The 26,830-nt window shown below is 42.6% G+C and overlaps 1 pseudogene; it reads right to left on the bottom strand.

Moving 5' to 3' along the window:
• The window catches only part of LOC127023904 (myosin-4-like), a 35,286-nt pseudogene extending 11,296 nt beyond the window's left edge, over nt 1-23,990 (bottom strand).
• Between the last annotated feature and the right edge of the window lie 2,840 nt (nt 23,991-26,830).

Raw genomic sequence — 26,830 nt, 5'->3', positions numbered from 1 at the left:
GGTAAAATGAAGGGAAAGTAGCAATTTCATTCCCACCAGTAGGAAAAAGCTATCAAAGAGAAACGTGCTGGCATCAAAGGGGATGAACTGACCACAAACTCACACATTCATTTTGACTGACAGTGCTTCTTTTGGTTTGGTTTTATGTTTCCTTGAGTGGAGTTTCTATGACTGTCACCAGGAGTCGGAGTTTTGTTCAGATCACCCAGTGATGAATATATTACAAAATACACAGGCATTCAGACACCATATTTAAGTATTTGGCACAGGACTGTTACATTTCATCTAGGGACACACCATTCTCAGTCTGTAGACGTGTTTTCTGCATGTTCAGATCATTAATTAGTCGTATATGTTCATCATCTTTGGTTCTGACTTCACTGAACTGGTCTTCGAGAGCTCGGCACATCTTTTCCAGGTTGCTCTGTTAAGAGATAGAAAGCATATCCTTCAGCTCATCTAATTGTTCAGAAGAACAATGGTAGAAATGTTTCTTCCTGTGCAGCAACCTTGGCTTTGGAGACAGACTCCATGTTACTGGCCAAGTCGTCAATCTCCATCTTCAGCTCACTCTTCTCCTTCTCCAGCTTCTGCTTCACTCGTTGCAGGTTGTCGATCTGCTCCCCAAGCTCAGCTGTGCTGTCCGCATGCTTCTTCCGCAGGGCGGCAGCCGTGGCTTCGTGCTGCAGCGTGGCCTCTTCGAGGTCACGGCGCATCTTCTGAAACTCTGCCTCGCGCTTCTTGTTCATATCGATCTGAGCTGCAGTAGCCCCGCCTGCTTCTTCCAGCCGCTCGCTGATCTCCTCTAGCTCCCTCGAGAGGTCAGCTCGCTGCTTTTCAGTCTTTGCACGGATTGCACGTTCAGCCTCAATTTCTTCCTCCAGTTCTTCTGTTCGAGCCTGTGAAAGTTAATTGGTTAAATGAGGACTTCTGAATAGAGAGATTTCAAATTATCATTAAGGCATAAAGAGCAAACATTCACATCCATTTATATCAGCATAGAGAGTGAAGAAGCACCACTAGAAATTTCACTGAATTGTGTCCTAGGACATGCAATATTCAGTTTTGGAACAACAGTGAATGTAAAATCTGATATTTCATTTTATGTTATAGCTTAGAATGGATTTATTATGTTATGAAGGATCTAGTATTGCACTTTTCTGAAGAAATAGGGGATGTGTCACTCGAAAATGTAAAGGAATGTGAGTTTCGTAGAAATTTCCCAAAGGTCAGGCCAAAACAAAGCAGTGGCCTCTCTCCATTAGCAAACAAGATGGAAGGAACCTTGAGATGAGCAACCATGGGATAATAGCACTGAAGAGAACTGTCTTCCTGGCTCTGCATTTAGAAGGTGATCTCTGTCCTGATCATGACAGATTATGTCACATTCTATTGTTTTCTTAGAAAAGTAATTCTCCGTGGCTTCACTACTGTTATAACTCAGTATCTGATCCATTTTCAAAGCCTGCCACAAGCTTCGCTTAAGAAATTTCTTACATAGTTATGTATGATTAGAGGCCAGAGTTTCTGTAAAAGTGCCCTGAGATGGGAACAGCACCCAGAGTGCATGTTAATTGTTTTATTCATGTGTAGGAAAATATTTTTGTAGAACAGTCTAAGAATAAATATCAATTAATTCTAAGGAACTTGTGCTCGGCTACTAAAAATATCAATAACTCTTAGACTTTACCTGAAGCTCCTTAATTTTCTTTTGCAGCTGAGAACTTTGAGCCTGCTCATCTTCAATTTTACTTTGCAAGTGGCTAATTTCAAAATCCTTTCTGTTAAAGAACAAGAATGCAAATTCAATATGGTTAAGATAAAATCTGAATTTTAGAATTCAGAGCATAAAAAGTCAGTGCAATACTTTTTTAGCCTGTCATCCATCTGTTGCTTATCATTTTCCAGATCCATGATGGAATCCCGAGACATTTTCAGATCTCCCTCCAGTTTTCTCTTTGCTCTCTCAAGGTCCATTCGCAGTTTCTTCTCTTGTTCCAGAGAACCTTCAAGCTAAAACACATAAAACATACTTTGAAACACATAAATTATACTTTGAAAGTAACTATTCTTGATTTAAAAATCTAACTAGAGTTGGAAATTGATGAATCTTCTCATCTCCACCTGTGCTACACTCTTGCTGCAAGATCAGAGCTGCCATTATGATGTGGTTTCAGATATTAAGCTGTCCACATCTTGGCTCTGCACAGTTGAAACGCAGGTTTTTGAAAAATACAGAAATTAAAATTTTCCAGTGGCTGCAGTTCCTAGTATATAGACTGCTAAATATTGACAAATTCCCTGTGTTCGTAACTTCCTGGAGTATATCCACACTGCACAGTAAGAGACCACAAATAACTCTGCAGCAAACTTCAAACTGCCACAGATGTACTGCTCCAGCTAACTCGTTAAAACGGGGCACAAAAGTCTACAATGCTGAAATACCCAGTGATGAACATAGTTTAAACAGGCAGGGAAAGATGAAAGATGTACTGGATTCCACAATACCGTGTCAACTGGCAAGCTGAAATTATTAGAGCTGGCTTGGCTGCTTTAGGTGTTACTTATACTCCCAACTACAGATTTCTAGTCTCTTCTAATCTGTCAGAGCATCCACCTGCACAACCCAAAAACTTTTTCTTACATCATCTACTTGCTGCTCCAGTTTGGTCTTGGTTTTGGTGAGTGTGCTGACTTTGTCTTCCTCAACTTGCAAGTCATCCAGTGTCTGCTGGTGGGCTTCCTGGAGGGCCTTTTTCTCCTTAGTGAGTTTAGAAATATTTTCATCCAGACCTGCCATCTCTTCAGTAAGATTCTTAACCTGTTAGACAGCCAGCATCCATACTATGAGGGAGTGCCTTGAGAAATGACAGACTGAGAACACAGTGAGTGCACCCTTGCAAAGTCTTGCATGGATGTAGTCAAAATGCTCTCCACAGAAGGTCTATATCGTTCATGATGAGGGTAGCAAGAAGTGTCATGCCTGACAGTCACACCTCTCTGGTCCTGCAATGGTAGGAATTCTTGCTTTAGTTTTTTTTGACTACCAGCCCTATCCTGCTGAATTCTGTAGTGGAACATGTGCTAGATCTTCACTTGCCTCTGCAGGCTTTTCCCACTGGGATTTACAAAAGGTCTTTGAGTTGCTCTTGCTCAAAAAATGTATTTCCTGCATGTGATATATTTGCTAGGTAAACAGCTGTAAATTCTCAGCAAGTGAGGTTCTTTAAAAAGATATTATCAAGTGCCAGGCATAGCCAAAGATATGTTAAGTTTTCCATAAAAGTGAAAGGAACACGATAACATGACAAAGAACCTTATGCCCTTGGAACAGGTCATCACAAATTTAGGGCAGGAGCTTCTAACTGGGCTGCTGGACATACCAGCTCTGCTAGCTTTATCTTAGAAACCTACTCCTTGTACTTCAATGGAGCATTGCACACCAGCTACCTTATCTCAGACACATCAGGAGCTGTGCATTAGCCTGCCTGACCCTTGCTTCCCGTTTGTCTGATTCGGATGGGAAAGCCTGACAGTAGGGATAAGGGGAGTACACTCTGCTAAGTGCTTTAGCTATATGGCCCTGATATCTGATAAGACACTCCCTCATCCTAACACCCAGCACCAGCTAGATTTCCTCTAAGCATTAGCATAGAAATGTCCAACACATCTGTAATTGCAAACTTAGGATCCAGTATTGTTCTCAGTGATGGCAGTGAAGGGCATCTCAAGGTTGTAATTACATCTCTGCTAGTATTATTTCCACAGCAGGACTGAACACTGTCACCACAGACGTGGGCTTTTGAATTCTAACACGTATATCTCAATTCTGTCTCTTCACATTGATTGTTGAGATGTACGTGAAGAAACCTGTGCTTTTACTGGGCGATGACCACCTCATATAGACCCTCCTTGCTACATTGACAGTCTGAACCTTAGAAGTCAGGAAGAACTCTCATCATATCGTGAAGTCAATGGAAGGAAAGGATGTCCATCCTAGCTGAGACCTGGGCTTCTTAAATATAAGAGAATTATAAGAAAACATTTGACATCTGCAAAATCAGTTCTCCTCAATGTATGTGAGAAAGGACCAGCATAGCCGTTCTGTGCTGAGCTACTCACAAGCATACTAGTCCTCCATTATCCACAGGAGACACAAATATACTGGTTCCTTATGACTGCAAATAGCCAAATATGGAAATTCTCTATCAAGCACCATAACAACCTCTTAACTGTTCTTGAACTGTCACAGAAAATACATTTTTCCTAAGAGGAAGTTATAATTTTAACAAAAAATTTTCTGTTACAGGTGATTAAGTGGCAATACCTCTCTCCTATGCCTTGGGCACATATCACTTCCATTCAGAGCACTTAGGAATGACCGCAACTTTACACAAAACTGAAAATTGTCTGGGAAAACTGTCTGAGGAAGAATAATTCCCTGATTCCTCTGTCACCTTATTCTCTGTTGCATGCTTCTCCTTTTCCACTTTGGCCAGAGTCAGTTCAAGATCATCAATATCTTTCTTCAGCTCAGAGCACTCATCTTCAAGTTTCCTCTTCTTTGCTGTCAGTTCAGCATTTGTCTCCTCTTCATCCTCCATTCTTTCACTTAGTTCTTTAATTTTAGCTTCCAGCTGGATTTTACTTTTGATGAGTCCTTCACATCTCTCTTCAGCATCAGCTAGATTTTCACTCTCCTGTCAGAACATATTGAAGGCACGTTATATTTATCATAAAAATGACAAAAGACAACATACGTTGTTCAAGCGCCATCTCCAGGAAATTGATTACACAAATCAGGGCAGAATTTCCTATGCAAATCACAGTAATGCACGCGATTCGATCATGAGGAAATTGTCCTGCTCAGTCATGGCTAGGAAAGTGGACCATAATCCTATGGTAGAGACACTTCCTTTCAGCTGGTCAGATGGTTTGACTACAATACCATGCAACACAGTCACAGGGTTCAGTCATAAGAAGGAGCCTGCAAGGAATCAGTGAGATAAATAGGTGGGCAGCAAACTGGATTTCATGGAAGCATGAAATTTATAAAACATGGATTTATAAAACATATAGCATTTCAAAGTCATCTGTCGTAGAGTGTTGAATGATTCTACCTTTAATAAGCTCTTCCAACTCTAATGACACAGGTCAAACTGTCTCTCCCCAAACTTCTTCTTCCACTTCATTCACATGAAGCTAACCTTGCTTCCATCATTCTCTAACCTCTCTCTCAGCCAAGACAGGGTCAAGCTCAACCTAAATTGTAGCCTGCAACTTTTACTATAACTAACATTTTGAGACACATGATTAACAGATAAAATTTTGTCTAAATTAATGCTACTATGATGTATTCTAGGCAGAATACCAGAAAAGGTATCTGTTGCCTCCCAGAAGAGTTATGGCTGAAAGCCATCACTGCAGTAACAGAAGATGGTATGTTTAATTCTCTCTCAGATTCTGACTGAAAACTCATAGTGCACTGAAAATCATGGCTAGTGAGTGTGCATCTTCTGAAGACAAACTTGGAGAAGATGGTGCTTGAGGAATCTTTCAAGCAGAGTTGATTGATAGAAATTCCCCCAGGAAAATGGGACTTAGCGAGAAGACAGGAAGGACTCTTCCAGTACTGAAACAGTGAGAAACTGGGAGTCGAGAAAGAGTCAGACAACACACTTGAGGGCAATTATCATACCTTAGGAGTTCTTTTATGTTCTAAAATCTGAAATCTGAGTGCTTTGAAAGGTATCCTAACCTGGAAGTTAGTTAACCTAGTTAAACCTGGGCTTCTTGGGTTTTTTGGCTTACTATCCATGAAGGGGTTAAAGTGAAGCCCCAAATGCTTGTGAACTAGGTGGGTTCTGGAGAACAGAGCATTAAGTACCAAAAAGGGTACAAAGAAACTGAGAAAACTGGGTGAGGTAAAGTTGAAGTTCTGAAGAAGGATTCAGGTAATGAATCTGATCTTCAGCATGCACAGTTACAGCCTTGGTGCTTGAAACAATACAGGGGTCTTGTCGAAACCCAAATGGTTCGACAGCACATGGAAACAAGTCACAGGTCCACTTGCACCAGACTGCCCTTGGCCACGTAGTATCTTATTACTTTTTAAAACCTGACGGTATTCCTGTCTTGTGCAATTTCAGTCTCTGCTCAGCAGTATTCCAGAGAAAATCATCAGTCTTTGTTCCACAGTTTCAGTCCTGTCTCTGACAGAAAAGCACCCCTGCTCTGGCTACATATTATAATATGGTCAGCAGATGTGGAAACAGCCTGTATTTCATCCAGAATCAGATATCATTGTTAGGAGCACATTGTACATACTGTGGAACATCTGATTCTTCCACTGGTGATTGCTTAATAGTGAAGTGGGTTTATATGGGAGCCCAGTCAGAATTTCCTGTATTCTTACTGGTAGTAATGTTTTATATGTGCTTTGTACTCACTTTGCTTAGGTGTAAATGACAAGACCAGATACAAAGCAGTGGAGAATCTGGCCCTGTTACGTGTCTGTTTATGAAGGACAATGGAAAAGAGAAGGGAAAGACCAGCAGAATAAGAGGAAGTGGGGTGAATCTGAAAATGGAGGTTACTCACAGATTGAACCTGAAGCTGCAAGTCATTTTTCTCTTGCAACAGGGTCACCATTTTCTCCTCCAGCTCTTTCCTTTTTGCCTCAGACTTTGCAAGCTCTTCCTTGGTTTTCTCAAACTCCTCCTTCATGTTGGCTATCTCCTTCTCAGATTCTGCACTCTTCAGCAAGGGCTTCATCTTAAAGTACAGCTTCATCCAGGGCCAGTGCTTCACATTCATGAATGCTCTAACATTGTATTGGATGATATAAATGGATTCTCTGAAAACACACGAAAACACAGTTTATGAGGCTGGTGAGACTTGGGTTGGAAACGGACTCTGATTATTGGCCATACAGCATCAGTATTTTCCTCAAGGAACTTTTGCATGAAACTTTTTTCCTCATCTCCCTTGCTTTTATGGAAGAGTCATTTCTAGGCCCTTGATTGCAGAATGGCTGGTTCAGTAGCATGAACAATAACTATGTCTGAATGTAAGAGGGAGAAATACTCCAAAACAGACAAACTTCTCTGGCAAGTTGCCTGGGAATCTCTGAGACTTTCCTCGGTCTCAAAGAAAGTGCAAGTGCTCAGGTGAATACTAGAGTGAAAACTGACCTCCTTGAAGTACTGCTGCTGAGATTACAAATCTGGGAGTTACTGTCAATTGTGGAAACAGCAGCTTGACGCTTTTTGGGTCACTCAAAATAGCAAATAACATATTAGAAATTATTAAGACAGAAACTGAAAACAAAAATGAAATCTTTTTATGGTATTGAATGCAAGAGGGATGCCCATAGTTCAAGAGAAGATTAGACAATTCCTTGCAGAGAAATCCAGTAAGAGTTATTGAATTCTTAGAAACTATCCCTGGCTCAGGAAGCCCCTGAGCTAAATATATACTGCAGAGTATTACGAATAAAAGCATCTGGTTGGCAGAGCATCCTATACATTTATGCAATCTTTGCTCCCCCTAAAGCTTTCACTTGTCAACAACATTTGAGAAAGTTTGCTTGGCTCGCCCAGTACTGCCACTCCTACACTCTAAATTTTGCATGACTCATCCCATCTCAAAGGGAGAGGGCTGAAATGGGAAGGGTATCTGGGATGGTCGAAAGTATGGAGTACCTTCTCTGTACAAGCTAGAATTGTTCATCTTAGATAATGGAGCCATGAAAGAAAAATAAAGAGAAGGAGAGCAGAGAGTGATTATATGCCATTCCTAACAAAACCAATGTGATTCAATGAAATTATCAGACAACATGTTCAAAACAGACAAACCTTAGCACTTGTTCAGTTGGCTATCTCCGTCACAGGATTCTTTAAAGGTTGAAAATAGTAAGTGCATTCCTGGAGAAAAGGTTCACTGTTAAATACTAAATGTCATGGTCCAGCTGCATGGTCCAGTTGCTAAATAGCCATTGCCAGAATTTGGGAGGCTATAACAAGGAAACTATTAGTTTGTGCTTGCTCTGTTTCCCCTTGTCTTTCTAAGGGTCTTCCCAAAGGACAGATTTTTGCCTGAGACAGTATACTGCATTTCTGGACTTTGGTCTGACACAGTATGATTGTTAGTATTTTCTTATATTACCTTCTTTCATTCATCTTTTTAAATTCAGTTCTCATGAGGTACCCTCTGCACATAGCTTGTGTATGAGTGATGAGGCTCACAAGCTTCTCATCTCTCATCTCTTCTAGGAGTCCCAGGAGACCTGCCTTGAAGAACACCTAGAACATAAAAGAGGGTCAAATAGTTTGAGGCTTAGGCAGATACACAACCGTTGGCAGCTGATGCAGGGTAGTACAAGGCAGTTTTGGAAAAATGCCTGCAAAGTAAAGGTTTAACAGCTAGAGAAATTTTGTGTTAGTATTCCTATCCTCAGTGTTCCTATGATTCATGACAAGTCACTCTACGTATGATCTGATCACATTATTGAGTGTTATTTGATGCTTGCTGCAGCGTAGGTTGTGGAAGATCTAGCTCATCAGCAGTTATTACAACAAAGAGTTAACTTTCAACTTAGTACTATATCCTACTCTGTCTCTTTGCTGCACTCTACCCTTCTATGTCAGGCTCAAGATTTGCTCTGTAAACTTACAGATGGCTTGAGAAGCATACATGATGATGTGTGTTCAGTAGTGTAGGAGATTGGGTTTTTGTCCAGAGATAGTACTGCCTTAGTTGTGCTGATGAGAGAATCAGTGTCCCACCTAACACTGCTTTGGATATGGAAGGTAGACTTGTGTGTGTGCCTAAATCCCCTGCAAAGTCTGGCTGTCCAAACTTGTCTGAGCTTGTCTAACATGCACTGATATAAATGAATTCAACTGGCAGGAGAAAGGGGCAGCTCTAGTTCTAGTTGCAGCCACACTGGGTCATTCTGGTAGTGTGGTGGTCCCAGGGCTGAGTGCTACCCCTCACACATACCCCGAGAACCAGACAAGTTTTCTGTACTCCTTGCTAGTGGTGTACTTCATTTCTAATCGTCATGAAGGCTGATTTCCTATGCAAGAAATACTTTCAACGAACAAAATTTTTTGCCATTAATTATACCCACTCTTCCGTAAGGGCTTTACCTTGGTGTGGCCAAATCTGTATTGGTTGTGATCAACATCAATGGAGGAAAGAAGCTTTTCCGAAGCCTTTTTGCTGTCAATGAATTGGCCTTCTGGAATGGCTGAGGCATTAAGAATCTTGTACCTGTGGTAAGACAGGCTGCAAGGACTGGTTGCAAACAGGGTGAGGAAAATAGTATCCATCATATATCATAAAATACACGGAAGCTGAGCTATCTGAAAGCGGCTGAATATGCCATCTGAAATCTAGACAGCCTTGGCAGAACAGAACGTGATGACAAGGGGACACGTCTACTCTTCAGAGGAATCTGTTGGCTGTGTAACAACACAGTATGTTGTTACATACAGAATTAATGTGCATACTGAAGAGTGTCTGCAGGTCCAGGAATTAGGAGGAACGTAGTGAGAACATGTCAACCTCTTCTCATCTTGTTTCATTGATCAGAGGAACGCTACTCAAATTAAAGTTGAAGATGAATTAAAAATACTAACAAAAATCAGATATATTTCAAAGGCAATACAGATCTTGCACAGCTCACAGTCTCTGCAAGTTGTACCACTGAATCCTTGAGTTTGGACTAAAAATGGCATGGTATTATTCTGTAAATGCTAACAGCAGTCTTAGCATTTTGCAAGGTAACTTAGTGATTAAGGTAATCCTGTGTCATGGACAGGACCACCTAATCCTTCTAAAGGGGTTTCTTCAGATACATCAGTGAGAATGTGTGACTGTACACTGGAGCACTTCTTATTCTCAAGTCTACCTTGAAAGAGAATATGTAAAATCAAGACAGCGATAATGGTGCAGTGAATTTATTCTCTATTTTAGGCTTCCATTGTAGGTCCTCCTGATCTTCAGCACTTTTTCTTTGAACTGTAAAGCACTTTGTGGTTCCGGACCATGGCCATTATAGATTCCTTTACCTGTCACATTGAATTATGATTTGACAATTGAGACCAGCTAATGCCTTACTGAACATCAGGTTGTAGGGCATTTTCAGAGAGGTCTTGGATCCTTTTCACACCAGTTCAGCATGGAAGATGCTACTGTTAGATTTAATTATAACAGCAGCCAGTTCTGATTCAGCACTTTATAGCAACTGAGCTCACATGAACCAGTTTAATTGTCTCCATTTTAAAGATGAGGAAAACAAGGCACAGGATGCAGGCCAGTGACACAGCACTGGCAAAGCCTTGGATTTTTGAATGCTTAGTCAGTGCACTGTGAGGAGGCTGCACTGACCTGTATTGTTTTTGTATGTATACTCTGGGAGACTTACAAAGAGCAGTCTATAATGCCACTTAGTTCATTACACTACAAGCATTTTGCATCTCTTTGAATTACCAGGCATTGACTACAGTTTAGAAATGATACTGGTTAAGATGAATCAAGAAATCTCTGGTCTGATCAAAGAGGGAAAGACTGGAATGACAGTATAAATGTCCTGGTTCCCTCAAATGCCACTAATCTAGTCTGATTCAGAGGGTGTCTCTCCATGATGTCACCAGACTTGTCACCTGAGTTGTGTGTTTACCAAGGCCTTATCTTAACAGACAGTAATAACCGAAGACCTACCGTTGCTTAAAGTCTGCATAAAGGATTCTGCTTGGAAACCCCTTCCTGCAAATTCGGATGCCTTCTAGAACCCCATTGCACCGCAGCTGATGCATCACCAAGTAATGGTCCATTTCACCTTAAACAAAATACATCCATCATGAATCTCCTTTTCTTACGAAGAATCTCCATATGTATTAGCATTCCAGAATGACCTCCCTTTTTTTGATAAAATTCAACCAGTTCTTGATTAAAGATGCAGGAAGTGAAGACAGAACATGCCTTCAATTCATACAAGTTGCAGAGAGCTGCTTCAGTGAGCGAGCTGACCTTTACTAAGAATGCTAGGGCTGGCAGTGCTTGTGAATTGCCAATGGCCAGAAGGCATAAGGCCACATTACTCAAAAATGGCAGGAGAATGCTTTAGGAGACCAGCTGAAAAAATCTTCAACAGCATCAGCATCCTCATTGGATGTAGGTAGAGGTGGCGTAATGTAGAGTGTAGTACCATCTAGACAATCAACTCTTCATATTATGTAAGATTTTACCTTGGATCTGCCGTGCAAGTATTGACTATACTCAAACTTGATTAGATCTGATAGCTTCCAACACAGGAGTGGAATCTGATAGATTCCAACACAGGAGTGGATAAGCAGGTTGCTTAAAGCTCTCAGTCTGCCTGTGGAGGACAGTTGATTAAAATTGGAAGAATTATCTTTCACCTCCTAAAATATCTATTGGATATAATAATCAACTGTATTTCTAAATCTTATTCCCAAGTATTACAAACAAAGTAAAACTGGCAGAATAAAACCCTCTTGGAATCACTTCTTTTCATGCAGAAATTTCCATCAGCTGCCAGAGATATTAGTACAGAATGGTCCATACACTTAACTTTATCTTTTCAGTGTAATCAGTAAAGCTGTACCCAAAGGAATTGTTAGAAAAAGTTGAGCATAAGCAGCCTAAAACCAGCTAAAAATCGGAAGATGTCCAGTTTCTCTTCCTTCACTTCACCATCCTTAATTTTGCTCACACAGTACTACTTTTCTTTTTCTTAAAAGACAAAGATTCCCTCTGAGTCACCTCTGTCAAAACAACCAACTGAACATTAAAATGACAGCCATATCTGGCAAAATCATTCATCATACTTTTCTATTTTCGTAGGTTTCCTTAATTCCCCTGTTGCACCTTCTCGACTGTCAAGACCCCAGTGGGATTCCTCTTTCTTCACTTCAGGATATGAAGTGTGGACATCTCCATTTGGGCTTCATTTATAGTCAGTGGAGTGAAACAGTTTCTTCTAGGATGTGATTCATCTCATCCTAAGATAGATGTATAAAAGGGGCCAGATGAGTCATACCTTAAAATGCCAGCTTCTCTCCACTGAATATAAAAGGAGTTTAGATGAATAGCTGAAATGTGAATGTCATACATATGTGTGTTGCTTAAATCCTGCTTGTGGTCTTCAGGGTTACACAGAGAGACAAGAAAGGTAAGAAACATTCTGAAATAATTGTTTTTTTGTTTCCGGAGCAGATTAAGCAGATGCTAAGCTCCTGTTTCCTGGTACTCCTGTTACATCCACTACATTCTACCAGTATCTACCTCATCATTCTAGCAGTATCAGACCTCATAATGATTAGACTCCTAAAACCCACAGAGGCAAGTCTCTCCCCCAAGTACTTTAATTTAATGGCCACATGAAAATACTCCCAAACTTGACTGTTCTCAGAGACTGAACTCTGAGAGAGTTTAAAATTTAATTAAATAAAGGAAAAAAAGTAACTTTATATCAAAATGCTTTCCAAGTGCTAGCAGCACCCAGCAGCTTGTACATGGAATTCTACAAATGATATATGATTTCTTTGACAGTCCTCCAGCTCAGTGAATCAGATCCTAACACTGAATATTTAGAAATTGGTAAGTGGTCTTGGGCTGAACCCAACAATTCTGAATGACACAGTGGTCCTTAAAACTAGGCATTTGTTAGGGATTTGCTAACACTGTTACCCACAACAGAATTTCATCAGCTGTAATCAATCCCATCTTTATCATCTTCAGCTCTGTACACACATTAAGCAAAGATGTGTAAGTTTTGTGGACCGTGTAGTGCTCAAAATTCCTCAGTCACAGTAAACAATACAAGGTTTACTTTGGCACTGTCCCCCAGGCCAACCCCCACAAGAACTTCACATGCAAAGGGAGCTGTTCTGGAAGAAGTTGGTGTGGAAGCTAAGCAGGCCAATTCCCGTCAGTCCCATGTCTTCAGAGTATAATAATGGACTTACCGGGTGTCTTGGTCTCATTAGGAATCAGGCAACGCACAAAGTGAGGATGGGTACTTCTCAGGTTAGTCATCAACTTGTTTAGATTTTCCTGTGATAGAACAAAACATGGGTTTGAGCTTTGAGCTACAAAGCTTTTGCACTCTTATTCAAATCTCAAGGAGTTATAGAATCACAGAGTGGTTTGGATTGGAAGGGGCCTTTGAAGATCGAGTCCAACATCCCTGCCACGGGCAGGAACATCTTTCACTAGATCAGGTTACTCCAAGCCCCATCCAACCTGACCTTGAACACTTCCAATGATGGGGCATCCACAACTTCTCTGGGCAACTTGTTCCAGTGTCTCACCACCCTCATCGTAAAAAAAATACTGCCTTATGTCCAATCTAAACCTACACTCTTTCATTTTAAAACTGTTGCCTCTTGCCCTGTCACTACAGGCCCTGATAAAAAGTCTTTCTCAGTCTTTCTGATAAGCCCCCTTTATATATTGAAAGGCCACAATAAGGTGTTCCTGGAGCCTTCTCTTCCCCAGGCTGAACAATCCCAGCTATCTCAGCCTTTCTTCACAGGAGAGGTGTTCCAGCCCTCAGATCATTTTTGTGGAAGCATGGCTCATTTAAAAGGAAATTCACATACCCTGAACACAGCAGACACGGTCTGGAAAGAGCCCCCCTTCTTCTTAGCACCTTTCTTGCCACCACCACTATCACCTTGGAAGAAGTAGATAGGAGGTGAATGGTTAGAGTAAGCAGTATGTTTTGTAGGCCTCACCTCCCTTTCTTTGGTCATGGGCCAATAAAATAATTAATTTTTAATTTTAAATACTGATCCACTGTTGCATGAGAGTTTTAGTGAACTGCTGCAGCTGGTTTTTGATCAGTGTATGGTATATTTGGTCTCAGATTCATGATTTAGGTTGCATCATAATGTATATGGCTTTGGTGGTATGGAACACTATGGCCTGGCATAAGTTTCATAACAGTGTACTCTGTGCTACTAGTCACATTGCTTTTACTTATAGTCCCTCCCCCCTTTTTTTTTTAATTAGGTGAAAGGCCACAAGAATGTGGCTCAGCAGTGGACATTTGTTTATCAGTGCAGTGAAGTCTTCTTTAGAAAAATCTCCTAATCCAATGTTCTGAGTTATAGCAACCCCAAGGCAGGAAGCAAATTATAGTCTCAGGAATACAAGTCCAAGCAGCTCAGTGCCTTTTCATATTTGCTGCACTGTTGAAGCCAATTAAATCGAGACTTAAATGGAGTCTTTGTGCTCTGAACTTCACACCTTATACAAAATTTTATCCCCGCCTTTTCTTCTCGCCTTCCTTATATTGATGATACCTGCAAGGACCACAACTGACTCATCCCCAGTATTTCCTAGGAGCTTGCTCAGACACATTGTTATGTCGGTCAAACTGAACTGCAGGGAAGTCCCCATGCAGTACTCTCTTGAGCCTCAAACCCTGCTGTCCATATGCCTGATGGCTGAGTTGCCTACTACTGTATACTGCCTCTTCTTTTTGTCCAGCATCCAGGCTGCCAGAATATTGGGTTTTTTGGTAGAAATCTGTGTGGCCATTTTTGGTAAGGCAGACCTATTGACTGTCCAACCTGATGGTCTTCAGCCACAAAAAAGGGCAAGAGATTGGACTGCTCTCCGATGCCCTTAGAGGACTTCTAAATTATATTGTCTGTCTTTCTCATTTTCCCTTGCAACACCAGGACTGCTCAGCTGGATATGAAATAGTTCCATGGTCTCTTAGTTCTTCCAGTTCACCTCAAGAAACACAAAGTGCTTGCACTTTGCACGTATATTTGGCACCTGTCTAGAGGATGAGTAAGCATGCACATGATTCACAACACAGGAAGTCAGGAAACATACATCTCCTGTCACTTTGTTTTGGACTTGCTGAGTTTTACTTCTCTGCACCACATGAATGTGGTGTTTTCAGCAGTTCTGCATGTTGGTATGTTAGTTTTGGCATATCTGGGTGCACACAAGAACAAGGTCACATTAGGGGATGATAGAGACTATAGAGTATACCACAGAGAGGAGAAGCAGAAGTAGACTTTAGTTGATTCTTGCCTTATTGGTCATCACTGAAAAAGCACTTACTTGTTTCTGCACCAGCATAGTTAGAGAAAAGGAAGGAGAGCAGCTTCAAGGATGATTTCTGGTACAGCCCCACAACAGTTTCATTCAAGGGATCCTTGTTCTTGTCAAGCCAGCCAGAGATGTTGTAGTCCACTGTGCCAGCATAGTGCATCAGTGAAAAGTGGGCCTCGGCCTTGCCTTTGACAGGCTTGGGCTTCTGGAAGTTGCTGGACTTGCCCAGATGCTGGTCGTAGAGCTTGTTCTTGAAAGAGGTGTCAGTTGCCTTGGGGAACATGCACTCCTCTTCCAGGATGGAGAAGATGCCCATGGGCTGGGAGAGATATGAATACATGAAGAAAGTAAGTGGTGGGGAGAGGAAAAGTAAATCAAATGTCACCTTGCATATGATTTGTGGCTTGTTTCAGTGACTGTAATTTGTATTGCACAAGTTCTTAATACATCACTAGTTACTATAATAATCAGGCAAACTATAATTAGTCTGTGTTGCTCAAGCTACTACTCGTGAACATGGCAACTCGACAATACTGTTGACATGCATCTTTGAATGAAAGGCTATATATATGTATATATACATATTATAATTAATTGTTTCAATCATCTTTGCCCTACATCATTAGGAAGTAGGTTTCAGCGTCCTGTTTGCAGGACCGACGCTGTTGTGTATGTCTGTTACAAGCCATCAGGTTGCAATTGTCAACGTGAACTTAATTTGATGGCTCCTCAGGAATGTGCATAGATAACTAATATCTAACAACTGCTGTCTCTAGTGAATGTGCATGATGGATCAGATTTTCCTCACCTTATATGGAGTGTAAATGGCAATAATCTGGCACTTTAGAATACCCATAGATTTTTAATTTGTCTCAGAATTGTATTTAAAATTGGAAGTGTTTCAATACAGAGATGTAGGCACACTCAGCGACATCAGAGCTTTCATCTGAGCTACATTAGGTATCTTCTGATAGTGCAGATAAGCACGTGTCCTCTGATTTTCCTGGAGACACTGATGTGACCTGCACTTCATTGGCCTAGAGTGAATTCTAGGAGTTCCTTCTTTGTGTGAACCTTTTTCTTTTTTTTAATTTAGTAAGATGCCATTACATGCTTACATCTGATTTCAGCTAGATAGCTGCCAGAGATAGAATCAGGGACCCTCCAGAGCAGCAGCAACCACAGGAGGTGGATGTGGGGCAGGAATGCCATGCTTTCAATGAAGATTTTGCCCTCTAGGTGTGGCTGCTGCGTGAGAGCTCTGGGGTTAGCATTCATCTTGCCTAACTGTAGGTCTCTGTAAAACAGAATCTAGATCTCAGTTAGCTGTCCAGATTGCTCTTCTATAATGGAAGCATTATAAAGACATTTCACAGAATCACTAACAGAACATACTTTATAAGGAGATGATTTGCATCCTAGAAGTACCTACTTCTTTCCTGTCATTGCAAAAGAGACTACAATGTTAGATCAGCGTAGGTGTTCTGATTCCTCTGGCTCTAATGCTCTGTATTGCATAGATACGGGACATAAAATGTGTGGTCACTGAACAGTAAGTGTGGATTTTGGGTGTTAAATATAGTAATAGGCAACAGGCACCAGCTGTGAATGCTAGCGCTGCCTGTAGATGCTGCCATGTGGTGGGACGTGTGGGAGGTTAGCAAGAAACGTGAAGTTCGTGTGCAAAGGCGTAACCCATGGGTATGAATGTTAAGCAGTGAACATGCATGTGGGATGGCTGAATCAGTCACTGGGCACTGGGCGTGAATGATAGTGCTGGGAGCAGGTACCTGTATGCTCCTGAGAAAGAAGATGTTTGGGTATGTGCATATTGGATTTGCACATGATGTGTAAGTGCTGTGCACAACTACTGGACACTGGCTTGTAACGTAGCAGTGAGGGGTTAATTTCCATTAAGATCCCCAGCGCAGTAGCAGTGGGCAGTGACAGAGGGGCCAGAAAGAGTTGTGTTGCTAGAACCAAGAACTTAATGCTATCCATTACCGCAGGGAGTAAGACTTGAGGTTCACCATACTGTTAAAGGCAGTCTTGTTAAAGGCACCAAATTAACATCATGTACCCCCTTTCCCTTCCACCCCAGCCATGTTGTTCAGGAAATCACTGTTTGTGCAGAGGCAGCCTGTCATTCCAAAAGTTTTGATTTTATAAACTGCCTCTTCTTATGTGAGAGGGTCATTCAACAGTAATGTGTCAATTTATTAAGAATGACTGGACTAAAATAAATGACCATGAAAGAAATGTGCTCTCCTAAAATGAAAATATTTCCTCTACCTTCTCAATGAGCTCAATGCAGGCAGCCAGGTCCATCCCAAAGTCAATGAACTCCCATTCAATTCCCTCCTTCTTGTACTCCTCCTGCTCCAGCACGAACATGTGGTGGTTGAAGAACTGTTGCAGCTTCTCATTGGTGAAGTTGATGCACAGCTGCTCCAGGCTGTTGAACTGCAAATTCAAAATATAAAAAAATGCCAGTTAATTTGGAAAAGTCATCAATGGGCAAGCATACCTACTGTAACTCACATCAAAAATTTCAAAGCCAGCAATGTCCAGGACACCAATGAAATGCTGTCTGGGCTGCTTTGTGTCCAGCTGTTGGTTGATTCGAATAACCATCCAGAGGAACATCTTCTCATAGACTGATTTAGCCAATGCACCCACTGAATTGTATACCTGTAAGAAACACAGTCATGGCAGTAATGAAAGTTGAGTTAGCTTTAAAGTTGAAAGAACTTTCTGAACAAAATGAAAAGCTGATCAGCTGTCTAGGTACCTGTTGGACATTTTGTCCTTTAGTTACATATTCATTCCCGACTTTCACCCTGGGATAGCATAAAGCCTTGAGCAAATCAGCAGAATTCAGACCCATCAGGTAGGCAGCTTTGTCAGCCACTAGGATCAGAGACAGCAAACGAGTTAAAAAGAGACAAAGAAAGGTGTCCTGGTCCTCCAGGATGTTTCTGTTACAAGGAGCCTACTTTCAGCGCTACTCAAATGCACCTATTGTCAAGGGAAGCTCCTCTCCAGTCCCATGGAGAATGTTTTCCCCCCAACACAGGCAGTGTCTCAGCTGCAGCACGCTCCTGTTCCACGCCTGGAGGGCTGCAGCAACACTTCATCTTTATGTCTGTCTGTTTCCTTGCAGAGCATAAATTAAATCATTGACTTTGTGGAACTTGCAACAAACTTAAAAAATTTAGTTTCTGGAAGGGAAAATCGTTTTCAAAGTGTTGGGCACTTTACGGGACGGGGCTGCTAGCTTGTCTCGTCGTGCAGTTCACGAGCAAACTCTGCAGTCAACACTACCTTCTGTGCTGTCCGGCTCCGCCTGCTCCTCCCGCTGCTTCTGCTTGAACTTCATGTTCCCGTAGTGCATGACGGCCCCCGTCAGCTTGTACATCCCCGCCTTCTCCTCGGGGCTGAAGCCCAGGATGTCCACGGCGCTCTGCAGAGGCACCAGGCAGGTCGGGGACGCTCAGCGAAGCCCAAGGTGCTGCTAACGGGCGCGTGTGCTGCGATGCGACGGTGGGCTTTCTCCCCCTGCCTCCCCGCCTCCCTGCCCGCACCCAGCGTGTGCAGCGCCGGCCCGGCCCCGCCGCCGCTGCGGGGCGCCAGAGCCCCGCGCTCGGCGGCCCCGGGAGGGCAGGGCCCGGCCCGGCGCTCGGCGGCCCGGGAGGGCAGGGCCCGGCGCTCGGCGGCCCCGGGAGGGCAGAGCCCGGCGCTCGGCGGCCCCGGGGCGGCAGAGCCCGGCGCTCGGCGGCCCCGGGAGGGCAGGGCCCGGCGCTCGGCGGCCCCGGGGCGGCAGAGCCCGGCGCTCGGCGGCCCCGGGAGGGCAGGGCCCGGCGCTCGGCGGCCCCGCGCCGGCCGCGCTCCCCGGCCGCAGCCGGTCTGACTGCGGGGCCGGGCCGCGGTGCTCCGCCGTACTCACATCCGTCGCCAGCAGCTCCTCGCTGTCGTCGATGCTGGCAACGGTGACTTCTCCTTGGCTCACGTAGGGGAAGTCGTAGGGGTTGGTGGAGATAAGGAGGAGATCTGCAGGTATACGGGACACCTTTGGTGGCACCGGGGCAGGTCACGGTGGAAGGAGAAGGCACGCGCTGAGCCAAGCCCAGCACCGCTGGCACTCACCAATGAGCTCCGGCTTCTTGTTGGACATTATCTGGTAAAAAATATGATAGCTCCTTTCACTGGCCAGCTGGAAAGTCACTCTGGATTTCTCCAGAAGATCTAACCAAAAGAGAGACACCGTTAGTCTCCTGGTAAACTTGAGATCATAAATGCACAAATTCTACATGCACTGACTTCCTCCAACTCACAGGTTTCAATATCCGCAGAGGCCAGCTTCCCAGTTGTTCCAAAGTGAATCCGGATGAATTTTCCCTATCAAGCAGTACAGATCAAACCATTGGTCATAGTGATCAATGAATGAGACATGTATTAGATGTCTGCTTTCCAGCAAATCTGAAATGAACTCACAAAGCGTGAGGAGTTGTCATTCCTCACAGTCTTGGCATTGCCAAAGGCCTCCAGCAGTGGGTTGGCCTGGATGATCTGATCCTCCAGAGTTCCCTAGTTACAGGAGAAAAAGCTTCTTATCAAACTTCACTACTGCTTAATTACAAATATTGCAAAGGAGATATTACAAACAGATCATTTTTACACTTCATATGTGATTTTAACCTAGAATTTAGCAGAGTTTTTAAGCACTCATCAGCCGTCACTCATGAATATTGCTATTGGTTTCAAAGGGAAGAGTGCTGCAAGACAGATCTGTATTTTGTTTCCTTCTTGTACCTGCTATCATATACTGGGTATCATATACAGAGTCACTCCAGTGGAGCTCAGGGAGTTTGAAATCTGTATGAGAGAGGTGCTTCCACATTCCCATTCACAAAGGCCATGACAGCTAAAGAAAATGTGAAAATTCTGGGATTTTTTCTGGAGGTTACTCAAGCCCAGGACACACAGAGAGAGATACAGCCTTTAGTAGGAAGCATGTAGCAAGGGACAATGTAAAGTTTTGCAATTGCATTCAAACAACCAGCAGCCTTTCAGAATGCAGAAATACATCTCCAGACATGCTTCGAAAAGAAGAGTGGGACATGGACAAAGCCTGAGACTCAAATACCAAGCTTAAACCAGCAGCGAACAGAAACTCTTTGAGATTTTTGCTGCATGACTGCAGAAGGAATGATCAACATGTAAAGCTTCGATACTGTATTGCATCACCCTTGTTAACTGCAAAAATATGGGAGGAAAGAAGCTTCTGTGACATTATGTCTCGCTTTCTGTGCAATATGGTCCAGAAAAACACCATGTGCTTTTTTGGAATGATAGAGCAAAGCTTTTCTCAAGGCTTCTAGGAAAGTCATGGTTGATCCCTACATAGTCAGGGCATAAAAGTGTTGCCAGGGATAATTTCCAAGACAGAGATGGAAAACAAAGAATGAGGAAAAAAAAAAATCAGCTTTTATCCAGATGAAAGATGGCCAGCACAGCTCTAGTTGCTGCATCTTTGTATGCGGTATTCAGTGCAGCCTTTAACATCTTGGAATGGAGAGGGAGCGCCATTCCCAACACTGTCTGCAGATGGCACAACGGGTTTAAATTAGTTGTTAGTCCACCATGAAGATGGACCTTATAAAATTAAGGCAACACAGTAGCATATGAATCTCTCTCTATTTTTTTTTTTTTTTAAATCCCAAAACCCTAGAGTAACGCCCTCTCACGTGTAATTTACAGCTTTCTAAATGAACTTCCTTATTTAAGAGGAGAGGGGAGGAGAGGATGTGTGTGTCAGCGCAGCTGACTACACTAACACCAAACCTCTTTTTAGTGCACAGTGGTGACCAGGGGACTCACAAGGGAGCATCGTACATGGAGAACAGCATGGAAGAAGACATGGCAATGCTTTACACAAGGTCATTCTGGAGTCCTGTCTACAGGCTGGGTGACAAAGTGCTGGAGGCTGAGACAGTATTCTGGGGAAATGCTGTTACATGCTTCCCTTATTCACATACTCTTGCCTGGCATCTGATTTCAGCCTGCATCTAAGATAGGATGCTGGCCTAGACAGAATTATAACGTTTTTTTATTTGTTCTTATGAAGAGGCACATACTACTGTAACAGAGATTGTGAATACTAAAATATAGTGTATTCTGTGAATAAACTCGGAAGAGGGCAGAACAGGTTGTTGTCCATCTGAAAGCCAGGTGATTTTCCTTATATCAAACACGGTCAGTACATCTCTCAGCTGTCTCAAAGTTTTTCTGAGATCCGTCCTGGCATAGTGAGCAGCTGGTGAAAGCTGAGCCCAGGAGATTCTGAAATGGTGCTGATGGAAAGAGTGCTTGTGATGAACTTGCCTTGGCCATAACAACCCATCAATCACAGACACCTGCCTCTGAGTGCGAAAAGAATATTCAGCCTTGGAATCTCCTTAGGTTCCTCTGTGTCCTTGGGTACTCAAATAACACGCTGACATGTGTCACCCGCTTTTATGCACATACCATCTCACAGACTGGTGACACACACTTGTGCCACAAGGATGTTTGTTGCTTGCTCTGTGCTAGGGAATGAAGCCCACGCCTTGCAAATGCAGCAGTGGGCTCAGATTGCAGCAGCTGGGCTGCTCAGCAGAAAGGGGCATCAGGGCATGTGCTTTCTTCCCTGGAAGGATCCTTTCTGAGGTTATTTTCTAACTGTCAGGCAAGTGGTCCCAGCTGTCCCAAATCTGTCCCTTTTCTTATGCTGCCCCTCAGGGCTGTTACGTTGACCACAGGCAGGAGAACAAGCCAGTGGAAACTACTACCTGATGCAATTGAAATGAGTCTTAACTTCAGCACAAGCACTCTGGAGTGCAGAGTTCTTGCACTTCCCCTGTCAATAGGAGTGAACCAAGGAATAGGAATGGCACAATCACGTGCCACTGGGAACCGACTGCTCTCTTTACACTTGCAGCCACTCAGGTGCTGTGGATGTGGCCGATCTCATAGGATACTAATGGATAGATATATAGACAAACAGTCAGCACAGAGAAAACTGCTGTCTTACATTATCTTCCTGTCCCTGGTGAAGACTCCCCCTGTGTAAATGGAGACTGGAGAGAAACTGAGGCTTGGGCCTTTCCTACATTAAGAAAATGTTTCTTTAAGTAGAGTTCCACTAGTGTTCAGAGGGATGGAGGCCGGGTAGCAGGGGTAAACGAGCGTAGGTGTGCTCGGACTGTGCATCCTGACTGTCTCCTCAGTTGTGCTACACTTTCTGCCTTTTGATAGTCCTGCAACCCAAAAATATGCATTGATAGTTTCTGCTTTGCAGGCACAGTCTTGGGCAAACACTAGAAGGGGGAGCCAATGACACACCTGCATTTTGCCAGGCTGTTGGTCTTTCTTCTTCTCACCAGTAACTGCAATTGTTGCAAAGTACTGGATGACACGCTTTGTATTCACAGTCTTCCCTGCACCGGATTCTCCACTGTTGAAATGAAAATATTAATTGTTACAGGAAACAGGAAACATTTTTACTTCTCTGTCAGCTTTGTCACACATACTAAAATATACTCACGTGATAAGGATTGACTGATTGTTACGATCTGAAAACAAAGTCACAGAAAGAGCTGTTCAAATGAGATGTGGAGGGCTTCTGTTCCTCAGACATAACTAACTGACTTCAAGGGAAAGAACTATATTGTAACTGTATTTACCACTTTGTAAACAGATAAGGTAAATTCTGCATCAGTCTGCATGTGGATTTTTTTGTGCGCAGAGGGATGGAGCAGCCCAAAATCTAACTCCAAGTGGTGGTTCTTTATAAGGCTTCCGACTTACTATTTTTTTTCTTTTATGTATAGACCTTGGCTTAAATATTGTTTAATCGGGATCAGATTCTCTGCTGTGTTCCTCCTTTACTGTTTCTTTAAATTCCTTACTAGGAGAGTGGGCACAAAGCCATACAGCTAGCTACTGCCTTTCCTTCATTATCTGAGAGCACAGACGTTATTAAGATGCCACAGGCAGTCTAATCTTGAGTTGTGCCATAGGACTATGGGAGCTGTTGCCATCAGGCACTGAGTAGAACAGCACCTAAGATGCCTGAACTGTCAAGTGTTCCTTGACCAAGCAGCCAGCCCTGTGTATATCAGGGTTTCCCATTCTTGCCAAATGACTCACCAGTTAGCATGAACTGATAGGCATTGTCAGAGATGGAGAAGATGTGTGGAGGAGCCTCCTGGCGCTTCTTGCCTCGGTAGCCAGCCACCACCTCCGGGTTGTACACCGGCAGCCACTTGTAGGGGTTGACAGTGACGCAGAAGAGACCCGAGTAGGTCTGCGAGGAAGGGAGAGAGCACATTGGCTTCCACTTAGCCTGGCAGAGCAGTTCCTCCTAGCTACCCAAAGGAAGACTGCTGCTGGTACTTACGTAGATCATCCAGGCTGCATAACGCTCTTTGAGGTTGTACAGCACAGCGGGTTCGTGGAGGTGGGTCATCATGGCCATGTCCTCGATTTTATCAAATTTGGGAGGGTTCATGGGAAAGACTTCATCATCCTTTACAGTCACAGTCTGACAAGACCAGAAGGGAACAACAGGAGAAGAAATCTAAGCCAGGGAACTGCCTGAATTGGATGATCATGTATAAGTAACAGTTGGTATCACTTACTGTATCATCATATGTTTTAACTGTGACTTTGCCACCTTCTCTACTCTGTATAGTACCTTTCACATACATTTGCTTTTCATCCACTACAAAACAGGCTGCCTTAGCGTCAAACGGGCGATTCTGGGCTTCAATTCTCTCCTTTTCAGGCTTCCGTAAATAGGGAGCAGCTTCTCCAAAGATTGCCATCTCTGCATCTGAACTCATGGCTGGAGTTGCTCTGGAGGAATTCAGAAAAGTTTCAGAGAGCCTGTGCATTTGTACTTTATATTTGTCCAGAAAATGGTCATGCTCAATGACTAAAAGGAAGAAGAGGACTAATCAATGTCAGGCATTTAACTTCTGCCTTAATTTTAAGTATCCACTGAGGAAGTCCTAATAAAGAAAGTTCCTTTTGTAGACAGAGGTGTATTGTCTTTGAAGACATCCCCCTTAAACAGGATGCCTGTGTGCCCAAGTGAGGGCAGAGAGAATATCAAGCTAGAAGTCTTCAAAAGCCTCTCCTGCTGTATCTTCACCTGGTATTCACATAGGTGCACAGCCACATACTTCTCAAAGCCACATACACATAGCCACTTACATAGATTGTTTCATTACACATCTAAAAATTTAGACACAAGTAAGATCCGTTAGTTAAGCAGATTGGCTCTCACACATAATTTCTAAGTGGAGGTATTCTTGGCACCCTTCTGTTTTCTATGTTTTAGTAGCAAGCAGGGAAAGTTCAACTAGTTTCTGTCTACACCAAACACTGGAAAAAATTGTGAGGGTCAATCATCACCTGTCTAAAGCCAAACCTGTTTATCATATGAACCAAATATAAAACATCTTTTCAGATTTGTGGCAAAATTAGCTAATAAAGGAATATAATGTATATTGAAGGTAATAGTTAATAGCATAGTATTATCTAGGTAAATAAGTACTTGATATAACATTTCAAAGAATTTCCATTACAAAGTACCTTTTGGCTTTAACATATTATTTAGAGTAATGTTGGTTATGAATCATTAAAAGACAATTAATGTGTACCAATATGTACCAGACATTCAGTTAGGGATTTGTCTAGTAGAAATATTTCAGAAAACTGCTTTATGCTCAGTTTTATTTTACATTTTTAGCAATATCTAATAAAAATTTTTCAACACAAATAGATGCTATTAGTCGCTACAGTCAGAATGACTGGCGTGGATAATTCAAGAACATCTGGAAATAACACAGGCAGAAATAATGTAGGCAGGAACTAGCATAAACAGAATGTTCTTCTCCAGGCAAGCTAATATACAGGCTAGCAAAAAAAAAAAAATTCTAAACCCCTGCTACTTCATGGGCTGTCTGATGCACTGTGGTACTAAAAAAGATAAAGGGACAGAATTGAACAACTCAGATATATACTTCAAGGCATCACAGTACTGAAATAATCAACATGGAGTGGTTTTATGTGCAAGAAACTGATGAAAGGAGTCTGAAGGCATTTGTAATGCTGCCTTTGGACACATTGCTGTAGAAGTGCTGATCTCAGCAAAACCTGTCTGCTATGGGATATGCACCTTGCAGGACTTTGAGGGACTGCATCTCTCAAGAGCCTTTAATACCCAGGAATTTCAAAACACAGAATCCAGAACCTTTAACTTACTTTGAAAGTATTATTGTAAGTATATAGAGCCCAGCATTTTTGCCTACATGATCCTGCCTTTGAGTGGCTCAAGGGAAGCAACATGAAAGAAAGAGAGAAATTATTTCACAGTGTCCATGAAAAGGTTAAGCAGAGCATCAGAAAATGCCAATAGGTTGTCAGAAAATTTCTCGAGGGGCACAGTCTGTTAAACTACTGAATGTCTTTGATAGGAAATAGTGTAAAATTTAGATCTTTACGCTTTCATGAACAGAGAAGAAAGCATTCTCTGGGAGAATAACCTGTACTTCCATCCCTTTCAGCTCCAATTTCAGTGAGCATTTTTTGGTATTAGGATGGAAGGCGCATGTGTGGAGGGTTCCTTCTGTTGCTCTGGTGAACTCTCCCAGTCACTCAATCACTAACCTTCCCCAGAAAACCTAGAAGGGAATGGTGCATATTAAGTTCTCTGTGAAGGTGACTGTTCGTACATAAACAGATCTGTCTATCAGACAGGAGACAAGATCGTCCTGAACTTTGTTCTGATTTCAGGACCTCTGTGATAAGCCAAAGTCAGCATATAAAGTCTAGACCTTACCCCAGAGGAAACTATCTTAAGGCAGGATAAGCTTAGACCCTTCTTGAATTGTACTTTGAGCCTCCTCTCTGAACACAACCTCAGTTTCAGGCTTCCAGCAGTTGTGCAGAGGGCAGGGGGTGAATTTTAATCATCTATGAATCCCGGAATCCCAGGTTACACCACAAAAAGACATTACTGTCGCTGTCTCTCATGTCCTCTTGGCTAAGCTTGAGTATCTGTCACTTTTCTTTCCTGATAAATGGAGTATTTCCTACCAAGAACTGTGAATATACTCATGTTGATTAAAATAGCATATATCCTTTTCAGTGAACCTGGTTCTACAACACGGTCTTTTGCCACCTGCCCTTACCATTGTCTGGGTGAGCTTCACTCATTGCTCAGGATCAATCAGCAAAACTACATGTTATTTGTTAAACCCTTACCTTCAGAGAGCCCAGGAGGAAATCCGCTTTCAGTATCTGTGTAGAATGGTTAAAGAAAGGACAGAGAGAGTTAAATCAAAACCAGTCCATTGTCTTGAGCATATGTTCTATCAAATTTATACATTTATACACCTTGTGTAGTCTCTCCCAACAGCTGAGCTGTACACAGAGCCTTACAACTCTTGAGCTAGAGCCAAATCCCACAGGAGATCTTGTGTTCCGCCCCACGTTACTGTGATCTGCTGAAAACAAATCTAATGTCTAGGAAAAGATCAACTACATTACATATATTTTCCCAATCAATTTCAACTGCCTTCAGAGTTAGTTTTCCTGTGCCTTTCATAGGACTTGGAGGTAGCAAAGTTTGTAGAAGGCCCCTCCAAGGAATGGCATGGCATGGCTCTTCTGCTTC

This window comes from Gymnogyps californianus, chromosome 19, assembly GCF_018139145.2.
Source record: "Gymnogyps californianus isolate 813 chromosome 19, ASM1813914v2, whole genome shotgun sequence".
NCBI classification, from domain to species: domain Eukaryota; kingdom Metazoa; phylum Chordata; class Aves; order Accipitriformes; family Cathartidae; genus Gymnogyps; species Gymnogyps californianus.
Note: the sequence above shows the minus strand (reverse complement) of the source record. Positions and strands in the feature narration are given on the sequence as shown.